This window comes from Dreissena polymorpha, chromosome 9 (genome assembly GCF_020536995.1).
Source record: "Dreissena polymorpha isolate Duluth1 chromosome 9, UMN_Dpol_1.0, whole genome shotgun sequence".
Lineage (NCBI taxonomy): Eukaryota > Metazoa > Mollusca > Bivalvia > Myida > Dreissenidae > Dreissena > Dreissena polymorpha.
The window spans coordinates 60,009,199-60,032,113 of NC_068363.1; the positions used below are offsets into that span (position 1 = coordinate 60,009,199).

General features: G+C 33.0%; 1 long non-coding RNA gene and 1 other non-coding gene across 2 annotated transcripts; one reads left to right on the forward strand and one right to left on the reverse strand.

Moving 5' to 3' along the window:
- Positions 1–1,341: 1,341 nt before the first annotated feature.
- LOC127844289 (uncharacterized) lies at positions 1,342–22,652 on the reverse strand. Its single transcript, XR_008032666.1, has 3 exons — positions 22,562–22,652; positions 2,683–2,751; positions 1,342–1,444 (listed from the first exon to the last, which is right to left on the reverse strand). It is a non-coding gene; the product is annotated as an uncharacterized LOC127844289 (long non-coding RNA).
- On the forward strand, positions 14,573–14,654 carry Trnas-aga (transfer RNA serine (anticodon AGA)). The gene has a single exon. It is a non-coding gene; the product is annotated as a tRNA-Ser (tRNA).
- Positions 22,653–22,915: the final 263 nt, after the last annotated feature.

Genomic DNA, 22,915 nt, shown 5'->3' on the forward strand with positions numbered 1-22,915 from the left:
GCAAGTATTTCGGGTCTACTTTTAAATCAAATGAATAATCTTATAGTAAGTGTCCTTGGCCAACTGCTAAAAAAGTTTATACGACCTCAATACAATTTAAAAGACCTATAAAACGTTGACGAATAAAACACACGATTACGACTTCAGAAAAAGTAGAACAAGAACAAAAAAGATTTAAGCCATTCAGTCAATGGTAGAACCATAATGGTGTCTATGTGTCATATGATTAAATCGGCACAGACTAATGGGGATGTTGTACTACAGTTAATTGTTTGTGCACACAAAGGAGTTTTCATTTGTTCAGTAGAAATGGTATTGTCATGGAATAAGACTATTGTGTCCTATATTTCTGGTACTTCTTCTACTGAGCTTTATTTTCAAACATTCTCAAAACTTTGCTATATCTTTAAAAACTCTGATAAACAATCTAACTGTGTGTCTTTCAATTTTAAAATTTATAATGTAAACATATGCATGTATCCGGGATTATAGATATGATATCTGATAGAAAGTCTGACGTATTTATCACGAAGCTCAAATGTGGACATTGTGCAAACAATGTAACTCGTCAAATATACGCATAATTACTGATATGTTTATCTTACAATTGAGGCAACCATCTTCCGTTTTATTTAAAGTAAAACCAGGTGAACATGTGCACGTGGCCAGATCTTTGCACTCCCCAGGATCGCAAGGGCGCTGATCAGAGCACGATACTGAAAACAAACCGTCAAACCATAAGAAACATCTTAATTAACATAGTTCCAGTTTTTAAAGTAAAACAAACACATCAATAGACAAATACATACGATACATGTGTATAAACCATACTGGTTAGAGGCTTTTATGTCATAATATACTAAACTTTGTGCTTTAATAAAAAAGCAAAACGATTGCGTTTAAATTTGTATAAGAAAAGCATGCATTAAATATATGCGAACAATCTGTCGTAATTTTTTATATAAACGGCAGTATTTTTTCATCTTACGAGTCCGGCAGTATGGGCCAATCGCTGTGCTTGGGCAAATACAGTAATTTGGGTTTGTACACGTTCTATCATTTGCACACGGTGGATTGCAGACGGCTTAAAAATAAATAATAACATAAAGTAGAGCAACTGAAAACATAATATCGATAGTGTCACATTTTCATTCACATATAGGCAAATTAAAGACAAATTTGATAATATGTTGTAAGGGTCAATTCAAATTCCTGCTTGTTTACAAACATATCAAGCAATGCGTTCGTTTATGTTTTAAATACGTATCTAAGTAAAAATAAATATAAAGAACTAATATTTTTTTCTTATTTCCAAGCCGTTTATAGTCAATGTTCTTACGTTTGTTGCAGTTTCGGTCGCCGTTTTCGTCTGTCCATCCGGCCCTACATCTAGTGATATAATAAACGGTAGGGCTCCCAATAATAGCGCCAGGCGGAACATCCCCTGCAAAAAGGTCATTACGGATTAATAAAAGATATAACACGCTGCACCATTTGAAACATTCACATTGCCAGCTACACCAGCAGGAAAAAACTCTATTATAGTATTTGGCCATTTATGAATGGCGAGGAACAGTAAAACACACTACAAATTACAAATGATACAAATACAAACATGAATCATACTTCGGCCAAAGTATTTGAACGGTCAATACCATTAGATGTGTGTAAAAGGAGCTCCGACCCCACACTATGACACACCTTATATGCAAAACATATAAGCATACAAGTTTTTTCAAAAGTAAAATTACTATTGCAATTACTATTGAAATTAAATAAAAAATCGTGTTGCTCTTTGTAGCATTTGCTTGCATGACCTTTGATCGTTATTTTACATGCGTTGCAGAGTCACTTTGATATGTCTCTTAAACGACGATGACCTTTAACTAACCCATGTCTCAATATGCAGTATTTGTACTTCATAAACATATTTGTATTGATTGTCAAGTCATTATACGGAATGCTTGTTTTCTGTTTATTTGTTTTTTGCAACAGTTTCCTTTGTCTTATCCTTATTCGTATATACAATGTGTGCGTGTGTGTGAGTGCGTGCATTCGTGCGTGTGAGTGTGATTTATTACGTATATTATTATGCTTTAGGGTTAACAACACTATTGTCATTGAAGCAAAGGGAATCTATGTAGTGATCGATAGCATTTGTCAAAAATGTTGACGTTTTCGTAGGAAGTGGACTCATATATTCCTTGTAACATAAAATATAAGATCTACGGTTACTAAAATATTCAGGTTAATATGTTTAGATGCACATACTTGTATATTTTTGGTTTTAAAACACATGTTATTCAGCATTTTGTGGGCTTATTTGGTACATATTCCTTTTCAATTGTATGTCCACTACGTTGAGTCTAATTTTGTTGTAAGGTTTGCACTATGTATGTTCTAATTTGAAATAAGAACACCTTTTACTCGCATAATCAAGCACTAGTAGGTAAACTTGTTGCCGATTAGTGTTTTACAGGTAACACTAGGATTGGGCGAGTCAAACACTAATATTTGAATTATCGTTGCACGCCTTAGCAGTTCATAGTTGTGGTACTTTAAATATTTGTTTTATTATTGCAAATTGAATTATCGCATACACATCTGCATTACTTTAATATATTGAATGTTATTTTTGGAGCCTGTAGCGCAATGATGGTTTTGCTATGTTATCATACTTACCACCACCAGTACCAACAGATACAGTATCTCGCCTGTCGTTCTCCAAGCACAGCTACAGCCTCATAATTTCTAAAACAAACGTCAATTGTTATATAGTGAATTATAGTTCACACAGTTTGTTTTCAGTATATTATAAAAACGGTTATGGACAAAAAGTGTACTATTTAATACATCCAACTGTCAACACACGCTCGGCCTTCGCTTATAAGTAAACCGCTTTTATCTTTTCTGAACGGAGATTTGTGATTTTGAAATTTATTTTCATTTCAGAATTCGGTCATGAAGTAGATGGAGTAGATTTATTGGATTGAGGAAGAAGTATTTACCACATCCGCATCAAATCCCGCGCCTACCATGTTTGTCTACGAAAACACAAACACAAACTGTCGAAAAAAGCGAACAGGATTAAACAAAAATTGCAATCGTCTCATAAGATTTGACTCTTGTGTCAATTCATGTTAAAAAATACACAATCAAGACACAAATACATAATAAAACGACATAAAATAACAAACATTTGTAAGATTGAAACTTTCTACGGCGTAATTTTGCGTTAGTAATATCGTGTATAAAGATAGAGCTGTCTCTGAATGCAGCATTCTGTTATTCCAATCTACTCAACTTCGTTTCATTAAACCATAACCATGTATGTTTTGGAAAAGTTACTGAACCGATCCATCATTTTGGTGCGGTTGAAATTAAATAAGAATTTAAATAAGATAAGGTAAATAAAGAGCGAAGGACAAAAACGGTTGGGTAATTTTGGGGCTACATACTAAACCATTACATTGTAGGGCTGTTAGGTGTTAATTATTCTTAATATTGTTTTCTATAATAGCAAAATCTCACATGTTCACATCTTTAATATTCGCTTGTTATTTGTACGTGAAATGTTATGCAAATGGTAAATGACGAGAAAAGAAACTAACTTACAGCAACAACACCGACAATTACATTGCATGGCTTTATCTTCTCAAACAAACAAGTGCATATCATATGACTATTCTTAATTTTCCTTAACATGTTTGTTCAAATGCATAATACATTTGATGTACTGCCAACATAACTGACAACTAGAAATGGCGCGGCAAGGGCCGACGCGTATCCCCACGCCGCATGTTTGACCCAGTGGCACCCCAGGGTTGGTAATGGGGGAATGCATAGTTGAGATTGACCGAATTGTCATAAGAGAAGTTCAGTATCAATTAGAAGTGAATCGGTGTAAAAATGAAGAAGTTATAGTAAAAGGCAATTTTGGGTGGGTGTGACCTATGTGGGCGAGACGCCCCAGGGTTGGTAATGGGGCCATATGTAGTTGACATTGATCGTATTGTCATAAGATTAGTTCAGTATCAAGTAGAAGTGAATCGGTGTAGAAATGAAGAAATTATAGTAAAAGGCAATTTTGGGTGGGTGTGGTCTATGTGGGCGGGGCGCCCAAGGGTTGGTTATGGGGCCATGCATAGTTGAGATTGACCGTATTGTCATAATAGAGGTTCAGTATCAATTTGAAGTACATCGGTATAGAAATGAAGAAGTTTATGTAAAATAACCTAAAGAAATGAGTAAAAATCTCTGACCCGGCTCCACCCAAACCCCCATCACCTTTGCTCAGGGGTCAGATCAAAATTCCAACTAGTGCAGGGTCGCACATATGCTCATAGCTACCATGTGTGTAAGTTTCAAGGATCAAGTGCTAATAGTGTAGGAGGAGATAGTTGCCAGGACGGACGGACGGACAGGAAGACAGACGACGGAGATAACCACAATATCTCTACGCTTTTCAAAAAGCGTGGGGATAATAAAACAGCACTCCCATAGGTACAAATATTGAATGGAGTGTAGTGATTTTTAATCAAGGTTGCGATCGCACAATGGCGTGAAAGCGGAGATTGCTGTGTTCACATCATGAGTCAAACGCTTTTGCTTGAACATATATCACAAAATTTGTATTTGTTAATTATTGATATTATGAATTTCGAAAACAAATAACCACAATTTCACAGCTCGTTTACAATTACATGTTTTATTGGTTTGAAAAAGCATTTTGAATAGATGATCTTATAATTTAGCAATTTCATCGATCGACCGATTGTCATTAAAAAAAATCATTGATGACCAATATGTTTGTTCATTCGAAAACTAGACACTATTTTTTCATAACATTACATAATACATATTTAACAAATTATTAAACTACCGAAAGTTTTGCACTAAAAAAGAATGACAAACGAAATACCATGTCAATTTGTCGAAATTTGTCTGACGAATGGACAAATGAATACATGGCACGAGCAATGCCAAAAGATTCAGAAAGTTCGAGTATATTTAAATAAGCTATTGGTAACATCCAATTGTAGATAGAGCAAGGGCATCATTAGCATGGTATACTACAACTTAATGTAATGTAATTAATGCCCTTAGATCAATTTAAAGAATTCCGCTTAAAGTCAAAGACATTGTGTGCTATAAAACATTAACTAAAATAATAATGATTATAAAAATAATAAGAAGAAGAATAAAAATAATTATGGTAATACTACTACTACTACTAATAATAATACTTTAAAGTATTTAATTAAAAAACAATTGTCATTGACCCTTGCCAAGGCTGTGCCCCCAGTTTGCGTCACGTATACACAGAAAACTGACAGCAGCAGGCACACGGCACCTCCAAGCATTGTTATTGTTATATTTACTCGACACGTTATTTTTTCATATATACAATGTAATATTGTCCTCTCTGAGACAACACATGCACAATTGTAACTGATAGACCTTCGGCGGAAGATCTTAGGCATAAATAACTATGAACCAGGATATAATTACGTCTCAATTTGGCCGATGATAGTGGATAGTCCAAGTAAATGAGGCGTGCGTTTTGCACTCTTTACAACTAATTGGCAGCTGCCAATATGCGTTAAGTAAACACAATCACAACCGGTAATTATGGGAATTCGTGAAGGTAATTTGTTTCTCAAAAGTATAAGGTGATTTTGGGGGCGACTGCCTTCTGAAATTCGCCCCACAGGTAACATAATATACGTATACCGAAGAAAGAAGTCCGTTACTGCAGCCAACCACTTTGCATCCAGATTCTGCATTCGCATTCTGCATTCGCAAACAAAATAGCTCCAATCGCATGGTATTAGTATTAATGCGCCACAAAAACACTGTGACGAAGTACATCGGTATTTTCCATTGCAAAAATTTACCATTCAGAAAATGTCAAATTTATCGGAAATAGTTTGATTTTGTAAATATACATATTGCAGAGATGCATGTGTCCGCCTAGCTAGCGCAGTCTGAAGAGCACGAATCTGTTGTACACGGGATCGTGGGTTCGAGTACCGCGTTGGGTGTTACATTTTTCTCTATTATTGAATGGATTTACTTAATTCTTGGACAGAACACCCCTTTGGACAAGACCATTTCTGTTGATTTTTTAGCTTGACCCCTGGTTGATAATGACCTTTAGTATTCAATTGCTCAAAAACTAACATTTGCCGTATCTTACTTGATACTGAATGTATTTACTTTATACTTTGACACACACGAAGGCCCGTGTTCTTAGGCAACAACGATCCAGAAATCTTACGGTACTAATTAGAAATTACTGGAATGCTTGTCTTTATCAAATCTATGTTAAGTTTGGAACTGGGTAAGTGTATTATATATTCGCAGTTAAGCTTTCCAATTAGCAAATACGACAATGACTTGTTTTTAAAAGCAGCATTAACATTTAACCCCAATAGCTAAATCATTTAATGTTGACAGCCTGTCACCCATCCTTACTTCCATCTGTTTTCTTAAAAAAGGTGATTGGTTGGCATCACGGTTTATAGTGTTTTAACGACCATAAAATTTGAGCAAAATTGCCCCACCAGTACTTTGAGTACTTTGATTGTATAAAAGCAACCCACCCTTATTGTATTATCTACGTATTACCGTATTAACCACTGTGCCAATTTAACTATGTTCAAAGATTTGAATATAAATTTGAATAAGAATACAATTCTTGATAAGTATTATACAAAGGTTTCAAATATGAAGTATGTTGAATTGTCCATACACTAATAAATGAGAAACGAGAAATAACAAATCATCTTAAATGCTTACATTAAATGAAACACGTTTTGCAATCCACAATACACACTTATGTATTATCCACAAGTAACTGCAAACTAAATGCCCACACAGCACTGTACATGACGTTGAAACAATTCATATGGCAAGTTGCCATTTGAATATTTTTAATAATTGTTATATTTCTCGATTGGCGTCCGCACCCTTTATAAACAGAATCTAACACATAATTGCATTACGATTATAGTTTGAAGAGTTCAAGAAAGTTTCAAAAGTATGAAAAGTAATGGCAACGAGTCATTAAATGGGTTCTTTTTAACGATTAAAATAAAAAAGAGCGATGTGAACATTTGAGATTTCGTTATTATAGAAAAAAAAATAAAATTATAAACACTAAACAATCCTACAATACAATGGTTAGGTATGTATCAACAAAATTACCCAACCGTTTTTTGTCTGACGCTCTTATAGCAAACGTATACGGGCGTGACTTTCATAAATGTTAGAAACGTAACTTAAATGTTAGCAATTTAAATATATGCAATTTGTATTTTAGGGAGTATATATCCGAAGAAAACGCCTTTATTAAAGTATTTCGTAATGCATGATGTACACGAAAAAAAAACGCGCTATGAAGATTTCATTACCACAAAATAACAAACACGTTGACAAAACAGTTGCGACAATATACAATACATAAAGTATATACTCAAGCGATATGACGTAAATGTAATATTAAGAAGTTTAAAGGGCTTTAACACATCTTTATAAATAATAAATCATATCATGTGATTTAGGTGTTTGTCCATTCTTATAATTTAATGTTTTACGAGATAAGATTTTTTAAATATTTTAACACGCATCTAAAAGCAAATAATCCGGAATTGCTAGGGCGCCATGGTCCATTTTCTTGAGCTTGTATTTTTATTCGTTTAAGTAAATTTGATTTTTGTAATGCGTGTCAGATAAAGTAATTGAATATAATATCTAACTTGATATACGTTAATTTAATATTGGTTTAATTTATATTAACACAGGTTACTGTTATGCTAAGAAAGGCTGTTAACACAAATCGTAGCTGCTAACGAGTCTGATAAACTGGGTGTCAAGTATCCACGTGTTTAGCACTTATATAGTTGTTTTATATTGTTTCTTTTAAGCTTGTTTACACATACATACATGCATATTGAACCTAATAATTTTCTTTCCGGATGTGTTTAGATGTTTGTCATTTACACATTCCCAACATTTTTCGCGGAATAATTGTTAAGCAACATTAATTTGTGTCTACCACTCAAGTCTTGCGAATACATAACTGATATTTTGAGGCGAAACTAATTCAATTTCAAATGTAATTATTCGTGTAATATACTGTTACGAAAATGTATTTTGTTTTCACTTTGGTTTCAACAAAAATCGAATGTAGTTAGGACTACAAAATGCATACAACTGTGCAAAACGGCAACGCATGAGATGATTACTATTGCTGACTACACTATTTTAGCCTTAAACAGTATTAACGAATAACAAAGGCGCAATATCGCGGGAACAAAAATCTCTACCACGTTTAATTAAAACACTAGTTGTCATGGTAAAAAGAAATTACCGAAAGCTGGAATATCCTCATTACACTACTGGCCTCATTGTGGCCGTTAATTCTTTTTGCCAACACTTTACTCGTTTGAGATTTGATTGACTTAGATTTCCAACCGTTGGAACGTGAAAGCTGCAGAATACTGTGAAAAACAAAAAAATAAAATGAAAAAAGAGATTATTAATCGAACTATTTCCGAATTGCTGAAGCCATTCCTAGATACTGCAGGGACCGTTTTTCGATTATTTTCGAGAAAACAAGAAACCACATAATGTACTGCTAGCACCAGTATAAAACAGTTTTAATTAAACTTCATATCTATGTCAGGGATTAGTAGACTGAAAACATTCAAATAAATAGTTATCATTCAAGTTTGAACCCTTTTTTTAAGTGAATATTATGCTCAAAATACTATTACGTTATCAATTAAATGTAATTTTTGGCAAGGGAATACCTGTTGTTGAATTCAGGATCTCAGTGCTCATGTTTGTTGTTGCTGCATTTGGCCGTGGTATAAATTGTTAACACTACGACTTAAATGTATAGAAAAATATTTCGAATAGGTACTTCATTATTATGATCATTGAATTATGTATACTGTCTTAAAATAGTCAAGGTTAAAATCCTTCATATGTCAAACGGTTTTACTGTTCTATTGACATGTTTAGAATTTGTAAAAAAATAATGGAAGATGGCAAAATGTTCTTTACCTCTAATAGTTCAATGTGTTATTATCTATTATAATTAAAATATAAACCTACTGACATAAATTTATGTAAAGTTTAAGTATAACATTTAACAGAATACAAATACCATGCGCTATGCTCGGGAACTGAAAGTGAAACACGAAAGACAAAAAACAAGTCTCATGAAATTACAAAATGCCACCCTGATACATAGATCTAAGATATAAATCGATCGTGGAAAAAACATGCACATAGCAATGACATCATTTTGTTAATTTTCGTCGGGTTATTTGATATTAAAAATGTGAAAACATATTTTCTCTAAATGTTCAAAAGGAGAAAATTTCAGAAAAATAAATTCACAGGGACGTGACTGTTTTGGATGCATATACGTATATTTGCCCGACACGCAAAAAAAACACACTCGAATAATTTGTTACTTGAATCCCAGCCACACCCAAGTGCGATAAGATCGCAAAAATGCATTGGGATCATCGCAAAAATCGAATGCGCGGCGCCCATATAACACGAACGCCTTTGGTGGCGACCTTACAGCGACTAATTTTATATGGTCAAAGTAAACGCTGAGGCTCTGTGTTCTACGGCGTCCGGTATAGAACGGCGTAGGGACTTGCATAGTCAGTCAAACAGCTTGATTGATGTTCTGGTCGTAAAATTGTATTTATTTTCCGCAACACTTCAAATTATATATGCGTTTTTGTTAGTAGGTGGATTGTATAAACTGTTTAGTTTCCTTGTTTGTTATCTTGTTGATATGATTATCATGGTAACTTTTCATGGTTGAAAAACAAGTACAAAACCACTTGTTGAAAATCTATCTACGATAAATTTCCCCTTATACGTCCATTTTAATATACAAAACAATTTAAGCTGTCGGTATGGAGCATTTTATTTTATGATTATTCTCTGATTTGTTTCGCAACACCAGTGTGTTTGAGAAATCTTGCCATTCAAGCATGCATGTATTGTTTAAATCTGATTAAATATCATTTACAGTTTACATCATGTTTAATGCCCGTGATGTGAGGCATCTTTTTCTTAAAGTAAATTTGGAAATAATTGGTAAATATTATCGATTCAAACATCATAGATTTTTGAACTGCATATAATTTTCATTATAAGCATTCTTCTACTATTAACGTACTCATGGGCAATTGTGAATAAGAAACAAATTATTGAAGCGACATTTTTATTATCAAATTACCAGTACTTTTATTGTTTATATTATACTACATCAATTATTGAACCTGTAAAGAATTGAAAGGTAGGATGCATTATCATGATATGACCAATATCTGATCGTCGAATTATACGTTATGTTTAATGAGTTAAATGTAAACATAACGTTAAAATAAATTAAAGAGGCATGTAAAACTTTATTTGTTGTTCTGCACACGAAAGAGAATAAAGACGCCAATGGTTTCTTTAAAAAAATACATTCTTGTGCACAAATGTATTGGGCCAGAAGCTTAAGCTTAAGCCGAATTTTGAAAAGTTATTGATGACATTTTTGTTGTGCAAGTGATAATAATGCATGTTTTTATGCAAAAACAAAATATTTGCAAATCATTCGTGGATCTCTAATGTGCTTGATTTTCTATTAGAAAGAGATATCAAACGGTACCAATTTTCGTAAATACCGTGTTACAAGATTTTTGTGTGAAAACAGATAAATAACATGTATTATAAAGTTCAATTAGAAAATGAAATACGATAACGAACTCAGCAAGGAACATTTTATATGTTTTATAAGTAAGATAAGGGGAATGATTATCACCATTGATTAAATAATTACTATAATGATTAAGAAATCTTCATACAAAATAAATTTGAAAATGTCGACCTTGGAATGTTTGAACAAAACAAAAAGTTTTTATTATATAATCATGTTATTGTTATATGTACATAGTCAGAAACTTTGATTTTCAATTTATTTCGGTATTGTTTTCACGTCTTTCAGCATTATCAATAACAATTTGCTAACAAATATTATTAGAATACATATACATAATAAAAACTACAAAGCAAAGAAACAAATAAGCATGTGTAGAAAAAAGGTTGATACACTTGTTCGGTAAGAGCCCAAACCTGTTGCTTTCATGGCCCAACGTAATGTCAATTTCCGCAAACTACACTACGTTACGCACTATATTAAACTTAAAATGACTATGCATGCGAAATAAAACGAACAAACCTCTTCGTTAATTGATATTTTGAGGATATACACCGTGTAGAATGATCATCTCACCCAACAAATACAGCTCGCAAAACGAATTAACGATATCCATTTCAATAAGACTAACAAAACATTATGCATGAGCATTAATTGACGGTTAGTATTTGAATGAATGTAATGGTAGCGTTATACCATAAGTGAGGGGGGGGGGGGGGGGGGAGGGGGGTCATTCGTTGAACATAAACGATGCGTTATACCAGACTTTGTTTTGGATTTGTATCTTAACTATCTTGTAATAAGCATACGTTAACTTGACATTTGGTAAAGGTTCAACGACACGTTCAAACATGCACACGCTCGAAATTGATTTATTTTAAAATATGCATAAATAACAAATGATAAATACAATATCGAACCTATAAGATTTCATATATATATGGTGTTATTAATAGGAAAAGAGAAAGGCATTTCATTATACCTGTTCCAACGGGTATTTTCGAATGCTGTTTTTTCAAGACCACAACGTTGATATTTATTAATGTGTTAACTAAAAACATACATTTGTATAAAAAATAATACTTATGCATACATTGAAAATTATTTGTAGAATATATCGAAACCACAGGGATGTACCGTTTTATGTCAATTTTATTGCGGAAGAAATAAGCAGATGCTTTAACCTGTTTATGCGGGGGGATTTTCGTATGCCTTAAGACAACAGTGTTGATAGTTATCTATCATGTTTTGAGGTGTTCAAAACGCAAAAAACTACCTTCTTCCGTCTTACTATAAACAAGATCTACTGAAGTGTCAATTTCTTTTGTATAAAGGGGAAAAAGTACGAGAGTCTTAATGAAGTAAATAACAAACAGCTTTCAAATATTATTTTCCTTATTTCATGTTTTGTTACACATACATGTATGCTTAGCCAAAAAATATGGCGCAACAGCGTTGTATCAGTTTGCCTTGTATGGCATTATTAACATCATTAACATTTGCTTGACTTAAAACCTTTACCCCGAAATGTTTACTTAATGATTTCCATATTGCTTGAATTTGGTCTGATTATCAAAACAAAAACGACTTTCAGTGGTACAAAGTTGTATCGCAGATATATGTTTGAAACAAACGTGTCATTTTGGTCTTAATGTACCAAATATTGTTACAAAAGACAAACTACTTATTAAATTGAAATGGGCAAACGAACCTTGCGTTTGATCAGTGCATCATGAGCAAAACATTATAATTTTGAACGTTTATGATCAACTTTGGTTCGTCGTGCGTCGTAAACATTTACCTAGTGGACACTACAGGCCATATTTATTTCTCACTTTTCATGACACATTGCAAAAAATCTCAATAACAGCAAGGCCGAGTTCAAAATTGGGTCACGTGGGTTAAAAACTTGGTCAAATTGAAAGCAACACGTGAAGGGTCTAGCAGTCATAATATTTGTCCGATCGTCATGTAATGTGCTCAGAACATGTGTTATGATATTTCGAAAACGTTACCAGTCTGTCAAAAACATAGCCAACAGGGAACGGTTGTGTTTTCGTTATATGGCTACAGTGAATCCATAAACAATCTAGATGTCAAATCTTCATGAGAGATACCCAGAACATTGTTCTCATGATTCTTGGCTCGTTTAAAAAATGTTTCCGGTAAATCGGAAAACAGGACCGCCTGTTGGCAGAGAAATTTCCATTATATGAATATAATAAAACGTTGTCAACATTCTGAAAGTCACATTTGTGTTCAATCTTCATGTAACTTGTTCAAAACATTTGTTATAATGTTTTCTCTGTCGATATGGAAAACTGTTCCAGTCAGTTAAAAACATGGCCTCAAAGGTTGCGATGTTATCGCAGTGATGTTTATACATCTACAGCTACCGTAAAACTTGTGAACAATTTTTGTCTTATTGAATCTGTTTCAGAATATTTGTTCTAATATATCAAAAATAACTGTGTTGATTAAAAAATGACCACGTTCCATTGAGAAACATACCGGTAAGGGTACGGGTCATTTTTACATAGCTTTAGAAAAACGTTGTGAACAATCTATAAGTCATATGTTTATCCAATTCGGGATATACATACAACTTAACCAACAAAATTGTTCTAATGATATCGTAGGCAAATTCAAACATTCTGGGTAAAAGCCAGGTGACATTTATAATACAATTATCACAGACTCTTCTTAGAACAGTTAAGTGTTTTCGATTCTCATGTAAGAAGCCCGTCACCTTGACCCTCTTGTTTGTATTAAACCTTTGTGATGGAATTGATTGAAGATTATCCGTGCTCACATATACTGTTTGAGGAAAATATTATAAGATGTCAAGCACTGATTGTATTTTGACTTTTTTAACTAAAGTGTCTCCTAAGCCATTCTATTGATTGTTCAAGAAATTCAAATTCAAATCAGGCAAGAGATTAAATTATGTAACCTCGACGACTTGCTCCTTCTGGCAAGTTTGTGTTTAAAACAGGCAAGTGCGGAAAATGTTGATAGATGCTAAAAGTTGCTCAACTTTGGGCTTGAATATCTGACGAACATCGACAATTTTAAAAAAATTGCTACGGTCAAATTTAAGATAATTGTTTTAAGATTGGATTCAGTTATTTAAGTTGTTCATTGGATGAGTTGTGTGATGCCCGGACACGCTTTGCCAAGGTATATGAAAATGGTTGTTTTCTTGCTTGATCGGGCAATTTTTCAATCAATATGTCCCGATCGGGCAAGTGAAAAGGGGATTCCCCAACTTTCCCAATCGGGCAAGATCCCCGACTTTTACAATCCTCTCACTCAAATGACAAAATCATTATGTGAGTCTTCTTCTGGAGAAAATTAAGCTAAATGCATGTGAGTAAAGTGTCGTCCTGTATAAGCCTGGACAGTTTGCACAAGCAAATCAGGGACAAAACTTGTCCGAATGTTTTGTTTGAAGGAAGTCTCATCGAAGAACAAATCCAGTTTAGGCGGATTGTGTTGTCCCTTATGCGCATGCGCGGATTGCACAAGCTTAACTGGTACTATACTTAGATGCATTAAGCTCAGTTTTCCCACAATACGTCTAATTTTAATAGATAAAAAACGCTAGAGGAAGTAATATACGTTTATATCATTTACGATCATCAGAAACGGCAACACACACACTAAAATAAGTACGGGAATATGCACGCAACAAAATTAGTTGCGATCCCTTTACATCTCTCTCAATTAAGGTAGCGCACCGTAATGATTTTCCGCGATTTTTCCAAAGATCGAAGAGCCTTATGACCTGTTTACTTACGGACATCTAATTTAAGCAGGCATAAAAGTGAAGTTGTCGTGGCCGAGTGGTAAAGGCGATAGACTAGAAATCTTTTGGAATCTTCCCGCGCAGGTTCGAATCCTGCCGACAACGCATACATTTTGCGACGCATTTTATTTCTTTGCTGAAGTAATTTGATTTTATACAGCATATAAGCTATGTTTATTGTTAAATATATTGCAATTTTTATGCACATTCTTCATTTTTAAAAATTAAAAGAACGTTATGGCTAAATTGTGTGATTTACTGCTGAAAATACAAATCATGCATGTTGACCTTTTATTTTTATTTTAAAATGTAAACGGTAAATCTGTCTATTTCATGTGTTTTTTGTTCTGTCTATAGTATATCTATAAAAACTAAGTTCAAAATAGTAATTAAATGATACTATTATAAATTTTATGACACTTTTAAATAAAAACCAATTTCTACTTGGCTAAAACCACTTTCATTTCATGGCGCTCTTCCATAGATAACAAGTTATAAAAAATACATGTCTGTAAAAGAATACTGATTTTATCTTGTTTAAACTTTAAACACCTTTACTGTTTATGTACACACCAACTTCATGCCCATATTTGGAAATCTGGATTAATTATGGAACTTACATATACCCCAGGGGTGAAAATAAACTGGACAAAAGACGAGCGTGATGGTGGTTTTGAAAAAAAATCAGTATATTTTTTTAAAGCATGGAAAGCCTACCTAAAAATGTACATGTTGTTCAGTGAAATGATGCTGATTAAGTTAATAAATATTAGATTATATTTGGAAAGTTGCCCATTACGAGTGTCCTATCTTAAATTGCAAAACCATTATTTCATCATTACAGATAAGGATTGCTTGGAGAAATTATGTTAATCTTACATAGTTGCGCTTGTTGTAATTATCATTTTCATCATTTATTTGTTATATTTTTTTATTTACTTATTATTATTTATTATTTTTATTACTTATTTGTATTTAGTTTTTATTATTTATTGTCATTTATTTTTTATTTACTTATATTCATTTTTATTTCTAGTTAACAATCATTAATAACAACATTTCAGATACAGAACGTTTGGGGGAGTAATGTTAGACTTAAATAGTTGTGCTTGTTTTAAGTATGATTATTTCTTTTTATTTACTTATTAATAATAGGGATGGCAAAATTATTCGAATATTCGATTGAATGGTCAGCATTCGAATAATAAAAATGATATTCACAAATAATAATAAATACAGATAATAAGTTATTATCTGTATTTATTATTATTTGTATTATTTTATTTATTTTTTTATTTATATTTATGTATTTGCATTTACCTTTATAACTATTAAAATTATTTACCTTTATTACTATAAAACAATCATTAAAATCATCATTACAGATAAGGAACGCATGGAGGAAGTTATTCTGCGGCAGGTCCCAGTACAAGGCAACCACCTCGGGCTTGGAGGACACCAGGCGGAAGCACAGCGATGGCGACACCAACAGCATCGGCCTCAGCAACTCTGACAAGAGGCATGATCTGGCTAGGACACGATAATCAGACATTTTTATAAAAAGGCGACTCGATAAAGAGACGAATGATAAAAAGGCGACTCGATAAAGAGACTAGTTGATAAAAAGGCGACTCGATAAAAGGACTAGTTGATAAAAAGGCGACTCGATAAAGAGACGAGTTGATAAAAAGGCGACTCAATTAAAAGACGATTTGATGGACACTCATCGGTGTATGCGACGTGGCCGTCGATTAAAATAAATTACATTTATAAATGTGTCTAGCTCTGGAAAAAGTATGCTTAATGCTTATCATGTGCGAACATTGCAGTCAGCACAGGGTAATCAGGATCAGGATCAGGGACGACACTTTTTGCATGTTTTGTATTTTTCATTTAAAGGAATTCTCTCCTTGAAAACCATCCAGTTCAGGCGTAAAGTGTCGTCCCTGATTAGCCTGAGCGGATAGTAATGACTAATATCATGTAATATGGGATGACATTTTTGGCTGTGTTCATAGAAAGCGGCTCCAATGATTACTTGATTGGTATAACTTGATTGGTTTATATCTGCATAGAACCAATTCACAGTGTATATAAACAGCAGTACTATGTAACGTAGCATAACTATATCTTATCGACAAGATGTGCATTGTATATATATATAAAGGGACCAAATTGTGTATTGTTTTCGGAACTATGCGGACGCAAGTATCCTTTGCATGTTTTGATCGTTTATTACATATCTATTTTAAACCGTGGAGGTGTGTATGTGAGTGTGTTTTAACTCGCCTTTGCACAGCGTGCTTATGACGACATAATGGACTACAGTAATGTTTCTGTTGTGATCCTCTATTTAAATTGTTCAAATTGTTTCTGTAATTTGAATAATTAGGTGATAAGTACCTCCAGGTGTTTTGAGATTGAAAAAGTCATAAATCTTCTCCTATTACACCACAAGTCCTTGTGATTTGAATATTTCATTTATAGTATTGCAATGTGGTTCCCTACAATATTTATTTAAATGATGCCCTTTGGGTCAATACTAGTTCCGCTCCGAGGGTTAACAGTTTTACACAGACTTATGTTGGGAATTCTTTAAAAACTAATCTTGTCTTTGGCATGTTGCATCATCTAAAGGACATTTACGAAATTTTGTTTTAATAATGCTCCTGGGGTGAACAGTGTCCTCGACCCAGGGATCATCAGTTTTACTTCCCTACTTACAAAATGTATTCAAATCATGCCAAAAGCTTGAAAATAGACCATTCGCCAGTGGGTCACAATTATAATATGAACACACAGCCATACGAACATTAAAGTATTATCCGAAAGAAAAAGGTCCCGAGCTTTAATACTGAGTATATCACCTCCGATAGTGGTCGTATACAAAGTGTATTACATATTCATGCCTCTGGGTTAAAAGCTGACCACACCCAATGAGTATCCTGATTTATAGTTATATTATATAGAAAAATAACTTCTGAAACGAAGGGTGGAACTTGTGTACATACTTTGGGCGCTAAAATCTTATATTGATCGTACAATGATCCAGTATTCAGCGTGTCAAATACATGCCCCTGTGGTAAATAGTAATCACAGACCAGGCATCTCGAGTATTATACCTCTGTCCCTCAGGTGAGCGATCACGTATCCTCCGGGTCCTCTTATTTGTAATATATTTTTAAGCTCTTTTCTCCCGTTTTAATCACTATTAAAAGTATGTCCAGGATACAGTAAGTTGCTACGCACTTATGCTGATTTAATAAGCATATATACGATTAAGGTAGCGCACCCCTAATTGGAACATATCCAAATATAATCTCATTAATTATTTTCTTAATCAGCATCATTTCACTGAACTACATGCAAATTAGTAGGTAGGCTTTCCATGCTTTTTAAAAAAATATACCGATTTTTTCAAAACCACCCACACGCTCGGCTTTTGTCCAGTTAATTTTCACCCCTGGGGTATATAAAAGTTCCATAATTCATTCAAATTTCCAAATATGGACACGCATTTGGTGTGTACAGATGCAGTAAAGGTGTTCAAAGTTTAAACAAGATGAAATAAGTATTCTTTTACAGACATTTATATTTTACATATTTTTATCTATAGAAGAGCGCCATGAAATATAAGTGATTTCAGCCCAGTAATAATGGTTTCGTTAAAAACTAAGTGTCATAAAATTCAAAATAGTATCATTAAAGTAATATTTTGAACTTAGTTTTTATAGATACACTTTATACAGCAAAAATACTAAGAAATAGAGAGATTTACCGTTTACGTTTTAAAATAAAAAATAAAAATGCAACATGCATGATTCGTCAAAGTGTAAAGAAAAAATTTGAACTATCGAAAATAACCGATCATTGAAGATCGGCAATGATCGTAAAATAAATCGCGAGAAATCATTAGGGGTGCGCTACCACCCCTAATGGGCACATAACCAAATAAAATCTAATTCATTATTTTCTTAATCTTCCGATTTAATGATTTCAAGAACTTTTATGCTTATTGTTTTAGCTGGTGATTCAAGTTAGTGCATTTTTCTAAAGCTGAACACATTTGTGTTGCTTCTAAAATGGCTAACTTATTTTGTTTATTTTATTCGTAGTGTCTTAAAAAGGATATCTGGTACAAATATTTCTAATTTTTTGTTTTATATATTTCGAATTTTGTGTGTTTTCAAATCAATTGCTAATTTAATATAAGTGCATGTTTTATTTATTAAAACGATTAAAAGATGCTCAAAATCAGCGAATACTTCGTAACAATATGTTTACCCATAAAAAAATCATTTTTTTCTTCTACCAAAAGCAAACTTTTCAACGCTAGATGTGTAGTGGTAACATTGATTAAACGATATACAAAATGCTCGTTTTTATTTTTTGTGTAACAATACATTTCCATTTAGATTTCACGCGACGTTATCCGAACATTTACCAGCGAAAGCGAGATTGGCCTCGGGCAGCGTCGGAAGCATGACGTAGATGCCCGTTATATATACTGGAGTTTGTAAAATATGTCACTTATATTTATATTTAACTATTATAACTTTCAAAGGTCATTCCTTCTAGCGTTTACTGTATTGCTTTACATATGTTATTGAAATGGCGTGTATGTTCTCGCATGTACCTGACTGTAAAAGACCTATGCAATATAATTCTTATAGTATCGTAATAATAAATAAAAACAGTTTGCATAAATTGTATACATTAACGCAAACCGAATGAATTCAATCCTGACTCGAGATCATTCGTACAACGAAACAAATAAACATTGTAAAGCGATTTGTCGATGATAAAAAGTGTCAGAATAATTGTATTTTATCATTGTTACACCTATGTTTCTTGTTTTATGGTCTTCCTATTGTCACTTACCTTCGGAATACACGTTTTGTTGATGGAAACGTTTATATAGCATAATAGTATTGGACAGTATTTAAGAATCCTTAACTGTACTATTTTATGAGACTCAATTTATACATTCACAACCGAGCTTCGCAATTTGATTTTCTACAAGACTATTCCGGTTTTGTCCTGAATACAACGGCGATGATCCGAATGTTTTACTCTATGTTGATGTGTCTTACAAGCTTTTTGTAAAGATGAGATTGAGCTTATACACGTTTTGGATTCATTTTATCGAGCATCAGAAAGTTATATTTTAGGGTTCTCTGCTTCTTACCTGTTGCATGAATAGGCCTGAAGAAATCTGAAATCTTTCTCTTCATACCGGAAGCTTTCTGAGTAATCTGCTCATCCCCCAACTTGTTGACCCTCCGCTTCGATGTGTTAACTTGTGGGACATTTTTTCGGCGTAAGCTGTATTAAGCCAGCTTTTCACCCTGACTTGACCTTTGTAAGTATCCAATAATATGCAAATAAAATTTCCCGCGGCTAGGTACGAATGAATACACTTCATTTATTCCATTGGCTGATTTGAGTATAACACCAGAACATTGGAAACATATCCGCGTCTTTGTAACACTGTTTTACTGCATGAAACAATTTTATCTCTAATGAAAAGGCTCAATAGATAGAACAGTTTTACAATCAATTTTCGACATAAATACAGTTTGTGCGTTCACCTTTTATTTTCAGAGAATTGCCAGCGCAAAAGCGTTTATACTAAAGGCTATATTCTCATATTTAGTACTTACTTGCATTGCATTTCAACCCGCGAAAGTCAGAGTTTATATACAGTTCATCACCGGAGTTCGCAGAAGGGGTTGCGACCTTTTCATTGAAGGACAAAATTGGAATCTATGCTATTTTTGTCTGATGGAGTAAATAGTTCGTTTAGTCGCTTTATCAATATTTTAGGCACAGCTGTTGCCTTGGTCGAGTACAGTTGGCGTAAACAAGCCGTCGTTTCAGCAGCAGAATTGTTACCTAACTTTAATGCATTGCATTCCAATCCGCAAGGTATCAAGGTCAGTTTGCGGTCAGTTGCAGAAATCTTTATATAAACGCCGTCTCGTAAACTTTGTGCACTTGAAGTCTGTTTTGATCAGAAAGATACTAAATAAAGATATTCGGCAATATTATTGTGGTATGCCAATCATCGATTTTTAATATGTTTTCAACATCTGCATGATAAGGACCAATTTTGATAAAATTAATTAGAAATATTTATCCATTTTGACCAGTTTATTAAGCATGAGCACAATAATTCACTATACTATAATTATGCAATTAAATAAGATTCGAGTATTGCCGGCTGACCTATATGCACTCGTTTATTTTCATGTTTCTTGTGTTTTTCTATTCTGTAAATATAGACATCTGAGTAAAAATATCACATAAAGCAAAATAAGCCACGAAATCTGGCGCAACACCCCGTAATTGATTTGCTTGTGATGTAGCTAAGAACTGCGCAGAAAAAAGGCATCCGCTACTTTTTATCTCATAGAGATAACTTTTGATCGTTCATAAACATCGACCACAATCAACGCCGTATATCTTTTTTAAAGATATTTTTTGTTTACATTCATATCATTCATGCGAATCTTTCCGTACGAACTAACACACTAGCTAGTAAATAGGCTAGGTTGCTTGAATATATATACATATATATATATATATATATATATATATATATATATATATATATATATAAATAAATATATATATATATAGATATATATATAGATATATATATATATATATATATATATATATATATTTATATATATATATATATATATATATATATATATATATATATATATATATATATATATATATATATTTATATATATATATGTATAACACTTGCTCTCGTATCCCGACCGATCCATCGACTGAATCCGGGTCGGTTCGGTCCCTTGATGCCGAACAAAAACGCGCCGTTATAGACATGCAGATAGTATTATTGGAAAGAATTCCTATGGTTTGACTTTTGAAAAAGTGGAGTGTTACACTTTTAAATGTTTCTCTGTTCCATATTTTTTTAAAAATTTAATTCTCTGGTATGAAAATAATACAGTAAAATTAAGTTCTCTGACATCGAGATAAAACAGTCAAATATCAAAGAAAAACAGGCTAACGTCTTATATTTTCTTACTATTGAATATTACATTCAATGGGTTTCAAATAAGGGTATTTTTGCGTTATTTGAACTGCCTTTGGGTAATTTCTGGGATGAATAGGATCTATTCTAAGACTTTACAGAGCTCAAATTTAACTTTTTTTCTACTTGCAAAAAATTGCGAGCAGCTTTAATACCAACTAGCAAAATCAAAAACATTCTCGCAACTTTTGATGGAAACATAAAAAACCTTGGACATTAGTTTTGTACTATTTTAACAAAATAAAAGTACTTAACATGTATACACATTTTATTTCTGCAACCATACAAAGATATTACTTCCTTGGACCATTAGGGCCCACATCAGGTTGATTGACCATCTTCATTTACAACAAGTTTTAGTCTTATTTTAAGTTATTTTTCCCACTAATTCACTGTTTTCGTAGAAGGATTTAAAATTCGTTTTTTCTAACTAAACGGTTAACTTTGCTTTATCATTTGTATTATGTATATTTTGTGTTTTTTCCGTCTGTGGGAATAAAGTGACAAGTTATTTTTCGCTTCAATGAACATGTGTGAATAGTCGACTGTTTCATTTCCTTTGTACCAATACCATCCGCTTATCTGTATATCGAGTCTACATACAAGGTGCGCGCTCACGCATAAGGGTACTTGGGCGTTCTATAAATTGACTTAAGATTTAGCGATCATGACGTCGAGCAGCATTATACCTACTCATTTGTTTTACTATTTTTTTACTCAAAAAACACTAGTGGCTTAAAACTTAACTCACAATCGGTATTTTTACTCGCATTTTGCGAGTGTGCCGAGTGTTAATTTCGAGCCCTGACTTTGCACCCGGACTTTGCAGATGCTTTTTCCTTGTAATGATCTTTGAGAAAATATCTTATTATTTCAAACATATAAACATGACATGTTACATTCAGACAAATACAATATGAACATGTTTAATACTTACCAAACTCAGATGTATATGGTGGTTAAATTATATAAGAAAAACATAGATTGACATTGGTGTCTGAATACTTTGTTTGCATGGTACATTTATATCAAAGGGGAGTAACTCAACAAATGTATAGCACCCATTATCAGGTTATTAGTTGTTATATAGCTTTCAGACATCTTAAAGTTGACTCAGGTATAAACAGTATAATGTTTTCTAATTAAATGAAAAACAATACTATTGAAAATGGTAGATTTTTTCATTAAAATAAAAATAATATAAAATACTGATATAAATAGCATCATTTAACGTTTAATTTATTAATTAATATAACATTAATTGTTAGTTAACTATTTAAGCTAAATCACG